The sequence below is a fragment of the Orcinus orca genome, chromosome 12 (genome assembly GCF_937001465.1).
Source record: "Orcinus orca chromosome 12, mOrcOrc1.1, whole genome shotgun sequence".
Taxonomy (NCBI): Eukaryota; Metazoa; Chordata; class Mammalia; order Artiodactyla; family Delphinidae; genus Orcinus; species Orcinus orca.
Window position 1 is genome coordinate 80,621,451 of NC_064570.1, and position 6,897 is coordinate 80,628,347.

Consider the following 6,897-nt stretch of genomic DNA (forward strand, 5'->3'; position numbering starts at 1 on the left):
CTGTGCTCCTGGGTGTGCTCTCTGAATTATTAAATAATTATAAAGTAATAATACCTGTTACTGTTCCATATAGAGAAGCAACATTTGTAATAAATAAAAACACCCAATTTTAGAAGTCAAAAGTCCCACATTCTTAAATGAAAAACCATAGGCAGTTCTTTCACAACAGAAGTAATTCTTTCAACTTAAAGACAATTGCTGAAATTATGTTTGTTGCATGGTACATCTTCTTAAAGAGCATTAAGTCCAGTCTGGATCACTCTTTTACACTTTGATTGGATGATTTAGTAAAGAATATATTCTGTATAACTTTTTTTCATGGTCAGCAATTCTGGATTAAATAACCTTGTCAAGGGCTCTATTTAAATCTTTACATTTCAAAGATGGAATTTTTAGCCTTAAAGTTTATATTCTTAGTCCTTTTCAACCAGTGTGTCTCCTGAACCAGCTTAGTATAAATAGGCTATAGAAAGTCTTAGAAATCATTGAAAAATTTGATTATAAAAGAATAGCAAAATTATATTTCCTGATTAAAAAAAAAATTGGTTAATTACTCTCATTTCTCTTTGAGGACCAGAACCAGGAAGGTTACATCTAAAAATTAGTCTGTGAATTTTAATATTGACCTAGCATACAGCATAAAGTTTCATTTTTTGTTTTCAACTTCCTCTTATGCATGTGCTTTAAGGGCAACTGAGATTAAAAAGGAGAAAGGAATCATTTTTATTTTGACACTGTTACAGTTTTGGTAACTAGTATTCAAAAGGGTGGAAGTATTTGCCTCTTATTTCCACTATGAGAGAATTTAGTGAGGTCATTAAGACTATGGTCACACAGCTTCAACTGCAGTATGCCAGATATTATATCATTAGAGATGTCAAATGTCCAGAGGCTTTTCGTATATAATAAAAGCAGAATTTTTGAAACTCTGAGTACAAAGGAGCCTGATTGACATTATCTATAATCTGAACAGTAAAATCTTCTCTTGCAAAACTATCAGTACACTGCTGAATTTATTATGCATATTATTTCTAACATCCAAAACTAAATACTTGATTTTTTATAATACTTGTTTATTTTATGATATTACTATTAAATTTTTATTATCTACCTGAAAAACAAATCCACATTCAAGTCTGGCTCATATTAGCTGTGGTCAAATCATGCAACAACTTCACTTTGCTTGTCTGACCACAGCATTATAAATCCTGTCACAAATGCACCAAAAGACAATTGTGAAGATTAAACAAGATAGTGGACATGAAGGTGACTGGGAAGCTCTGAAGTGCTGAATGAAAGTGAGAGAGAAACCTTGCTTTAAATTGCTGGAAATGCACTTATCCATGTTTATTAAATTATGTAAGATAATTCTTTGATGACCAAAATATTCAATTCCCTGTGAATAGCAGACTTGTTCTATTTTTTTCATGCCTTCAATTTTACAAATGACTGTCATTATTCAATGGGACAAAGCACATGCCTTATATACTAGAATGAATACTTTATACCAATAAAGTATAGAGCATTCTTTCCTTGTAATAAACACTTAATAAATATATTTATTTGAAGAGGTGGTCTCCAACATCCTTAAATTATCATTTGGGAGGAAATTCTTTCTAGGACAGCTTTTGCAAATGATCTATATGTTCATTTATTTTCATTTAAAATATAGCATGCATAATTCTTAAATGATTTTTGAATCTTGAACACTTTGGGGAATCTCAAAAAGTGAGAAAATCTGTATCTAGTAAAAAGTATATATGCATACACATTTGAAATCCTGCAATTCTGCTTACAATATCAGGAGATTCACAGACTCCATGCAGACTAAGAATTGACCTATAGTCTACAGACCCCAAGTTAGGGATCCCTGCTTTAAACTTTTATAAAAATTCTTAATTAACACAATTAGAAGCCATAGAATAAATTAAGCCCCTCCACGTATGGGGGGGCTGTTTAAACAGGACTTCTGTACATTTGCAATTTTGCATCTCTTATCCTGGCTGGAAGGGTTTATCCAGCAAACAAACAAGCACAAAGTCATTAAGTCATTATTCAATATGAGATAGCATTTGTAAACAGTAATGAGGTAGAAAATTAATTAAATGTGGCTGAAAATTATAAATTAGTTAACGTTACCTCAAAATTCTGTTAGTTAATAGATGCTGCAGGATGGGGTGGGGATGGGGAATCTTTCTGAAGCCCTTTACCTTTTGCAAAAGTATCTCTGGAATTCAAAACAGCAGCCAAACAAGAGTTCTGGGTACTCAGGTCAGAGCCTGTCTTTCCTTTCTTTGGAAATTAACAATAGTACCAAGTAATCTGCATAATTCCTATAAATCTTATGATGTGCTGTCAATGAAATCTAAGTAAGTTTACTAATGTATCTAAGGACCCCAGCTCTTTCTGCCATGCCCTGCTGGGAATTTGACTCTCTCCTACAATAGTACTAATTAAAATCTTGCCTACAGACATCCAAATTCAATGTGCACTAGATTATTTTCCATGAAAGGAAAACCATAATTTTAACAAGAAAAAGTGTTTTAATTCTCAACCATTTCTATACAAGTATAATCACCAGCATAAGTGAGACCTCCCCCTGGATTAATCAGGTAACTAAGCCACATATACCTGTTTGGTTTTGCTTTCTATTTCAGAAAAAAAAAATACTCTATGGAAAACAGGTTAAGTTCTTTACCTGAATCAATCTCTCTTATAGTTCTCTGCAGCTAAAATATTTCACAATTAACTACAATCAGATTTTTTCTTTCATTTAGAAAGAGCTTTTATACATGGCCCACCTGGAAACTTCCTTTTGAGCTTAAAATTGATATGTGCTTATATTATAACAGATTGTGTAATCACTGGATCTAAAACACTCAACGGCCTGCTGTGTTTAGGAAGTAATATTCATATCCCACAGGTAGGCTCCTTGTCAGGCTTTTCCAAGGAATTAGTCTTTATTTCCATCCTTCCTTATCCAAAAAACAAAAACAAAAAACAAATTTTTCCTGAAACTAAATTTGTTTGAAGATTTTTTCCCCAGACACCCACAAGTCCAGAATATATTGTTTTAACCCTAAAACATTGAACACTAATATAAAAAAATCTAACACTTATATGTTAGGAAGTACTCTGTCTTTAGAAAAACCTTCAATTTTAGTAAAACCTTCAGTTTTAGTAAAAATACTAAGTTGAACCAAGAATTTGGCAGCCAAGAAGATTTGACATATAGATATTTTTTAAATATTTAAAAATTTGTAGTAGAAACATTCTTTCTCACCCCTCCCATTGCCACACCATTCCCTCATGTCAAATCAACAGTTTTGATACTATTTCAAAACTGCTACAGAGAGAAACACGTTTTAAGAGCAAGAAGCAGCCTTTGTCATGTGGAAGGGTACCTCTTTCCTCCAGCCAAGGATTAAGACTGAGCCTGGACTCCCAAAAGTGCGATACATGTTTCAGTGTCACCAGGAGATTTGAGGGAAGTGGTAGAAGGCAAAGTGTCTCTCAGGCTCCACCTGGAGCTTAAGTAGACCGTTGTGAAAACCCAGCAAAACCTAGGAAAATGTCCAGAAATACCTATTTGGTACCATCCTTTCCCTCCACTCATCTGGTTGGTCTTGCCTTCCCAACCTCAGGAAAATCCAGCTACGAGTTCATCTGTGCCCACAGCGCCACAAAGCCTGCACAACAAATGCTGACAAAGGACGGGAATTATGCCTGTGATGTCGGCAAAGGGGTTGACCCACCTGCTCTGCTCTGTTCATCTCTGCATCTCTGGGTTCCAGCACCCGACCTTCCTCATCACAGATGCTCAGTCAACCCTGGTGAGGACGTAGGTGAATATTGACTGAAGACACCTTGAAAGTATCCATCCTCTGCAGGGGATTGCAGGATTTAGCATGTGTCGGAGCGGCAAGCTGAAGTGATATAGACTAGGAGGTGGACTTCGATGACCAGTCAGCCTGGTAGCACATGCACAGGTGTCCCAGTAGACCACCAAAGGCCCAGGATCACCCCGTGAACATACCTCTCGGGAGGTTCTGCCTCTTTGGGATGGGTGCCCCCTGGATGTCTTCTGGTCCTCCATTAAAGGATGGAAGAACCCCTGGCCCTGACTCCGTTATGTTCTCCCTCAGGTCACAGAATGAGCTAGTAGGTGCTGTGGACCGAATGTCTGTGTCCCCTAAAATCTCCTATGCTGAAGCCAGCCCCCCAATGTGATGGTATGAAGAGAAGGGGGCTTTGGGAGGTGATTAGGTCATGAGGGTGGAGCCCTCTGGAGTGGGATCAGTGCCCGTATCAAAGATGCCCCACAGAGCTCCCTGGCCCCCTTCCCTGGGTGAGGTTATAGCGAGAAGAGGGCCATCTATGAACCAGTAAGTGGACTCACCAGAACCTGACCATGCAGGCACCTCCACCTTCCCAGCCTCCAGAACTGTGAGAACTAGATGTTTATTGTTTAAGCCACTCAGTCTATGGCATTTTTGTTATAGCAGCCTGAACAGACTAAGACACATGGCAAAGCCTGGTAGGTGGGCTGGGAGCAGACAGTGGACACAGGAAAGTGTGCCTGGGAACTTGAATGTTTGAAGACAAGAGAGAAGGAGCTGGCCTCTTCAAGATGTTTATGCTCTAGGAAACCTGGGAAGGCGTCCCTGCTTGATCCAGGCACCAGCGGTGGACCAGGGAGGGGAGGGCCGAGCCCTATGCCGGCTTCAGAGATGGAGGCAGTTCCTTAGAATCCCACGTCCCCTGAAGGGGAGGCTCCCCCCTTGGCCATCCCCAAAGGTGGGCAGGCACTGGACACCTGCGAATTTCTCTTTAGCAGGACAGGAAGCCCTTCCTTCCAACGTCTCACCCTGGCACTCCGTCTCCTGTGTGTGTACTTTCATCTCCAGGCACACCCCACTTACGCCCTGCTCCCTCATTATATTTCAGCATTTTGTGTCATTATTATTTCGTTAATTAGCTAGATTGCTAAGACACTGAACCAAATCGGCAACCTTTTTCACTGCTGTGCCCCATCTGTCGTAGTTACACAGTTTTAAAGCGTTACTCACCAACCCCAGAGACCTGGCGATGGTGAAGAGCGCATCTCCCTTTAGAAAGGTGTGCGCCTGTGCTTGTTTCTACCCCTCGGCAGCGTTCACAGGATCGTGACTCACGGAAGTGATGAGGAAACACGTGAATTAACAAGGTGCCAGTTCCTGAGCCCTGCTCCCAGTGTGATTCAACCGCAAACTACGGTCGGGGGGGAAAGGGGGTGGAGAGGCCAAATGAGAAACAGTCATTTCCACGGCGTGGGAATTGTTACATTTTTGACACTAAGTCAGACACATGAGTACCAGAAAGGCGATGCCCCTTATGCCCTCAAAGAGCCCACAGTGTTTTTGAGGATTTTTGAGCACCCGGGATTATAGGACACTATAAAGAAGTCGCTGAGGGGTAGGTGGTTGTTGAAGTTTGGACACAGGTTATTTATTTAGGAGTGCCGACATTGGGAAAGTCATTGCTGCGGTTTGAAAGAGAAGATTAGTGAATCCTAATGGTAAACCGAGGGGCCTGGGGCGGGGTCTTGGAAGTGGGTTAGAATTCTGCAGAACTGGACTCTGGTGGCGAGAGGGACGGGCCCTCAGCACCCGCTGCATCGGGCTCCGTGGTCCGCAGGGGCAGGTCCGACTCCCCCGGACTCGGGCATCCACGTGGACTCGCGCTTTTCCTCTCCTGCTCCTCGAGCCGCCACAAGGAACCCCTGACTGGGAACCCTGGGCCTGCTCCCGCGGCTGGGCCGAGCTAGAGTGCAGGTGCTTCCTGGGCGCAGGTGCCTCCGTGAACTTGGCGGGAAGGAAGGATGTGCGCCTGGGTCCCCACCGCGTGCGCGGTGCGCAGAGCGCAGAGGAGGCCCCCGGTCCACATGTGCGCCCCGCCTGCAAGTTAGCGGCTACTTGAGTTGCTGTGGGCGCCGTCACTCTGCGCCGTCACTGTGCGAGGTTACCGTGTGTTTCAATTGCTGTTTGCTGCTAAAAAAAGCCCTTTGGAAAGAGGTCACCAGATTTTCCCTATTTGTTTCTTTTTGTTGGTTTGTTTGTTGTTATACACAGCTGGCTCACTATGCTGTACACCTGAACCTAACTCAACTTTGTAAATCAACTATACATGGATATATATATATACGGCTCATTACATATGAAAATTAATTTTGGTCATCCCTAGGATTGAGAGGAACTAATTTGAAAGACTTGAAGATGCGTGGCCCACAATACATATTTTATTGTCTATTGTTTCTTAACACCTTGAATACAGTGTAAAGATCTACACTTATTGTAGGAAAATGCACCATATTGGAAGATAAAGACAACACAAGAACTGCACAAAAATTCTTGACAGTATCATTGCTGTCCAAAAGAGACAAGAAGAGCTCTTGAGAAATGGCAGGTTATGTGACTGTAGCAGTTTGCAATGCACAAATGTTTCTAAAACTCTCCTGGAATTCCTGCCTGGTTGGTTTAGTACCCAGACTGCCCACTGTGTTCTCCTGTGATCAACCCAGCTTAGAGCTTGAGAATCCTGTCATCAAGATCACTGAGCTGACTGGTGGCTTCACACAAGACAACCGACAGGAAACCCAGCATAAAGAGAAGACAGACTCTCCGGCCTTTCCATACTGAACCTCATGAATGTGAAAACTTATTTATCATCAATTTTAAGGGGAAAGATTTTTTGTGGAGCTGAGCACCAGAAAACCACGGAGTTATGCCAAAACTATACCAATTCCATTAAAATGGAATAACTTTAATAATAATTTCAGCCGCCAGTTGAGTTATTAGGATGCTAGGAAATAAGGCAGTTCCCTTCAAGAACTGCTTTATAACAGTGCGGCTGACTGGG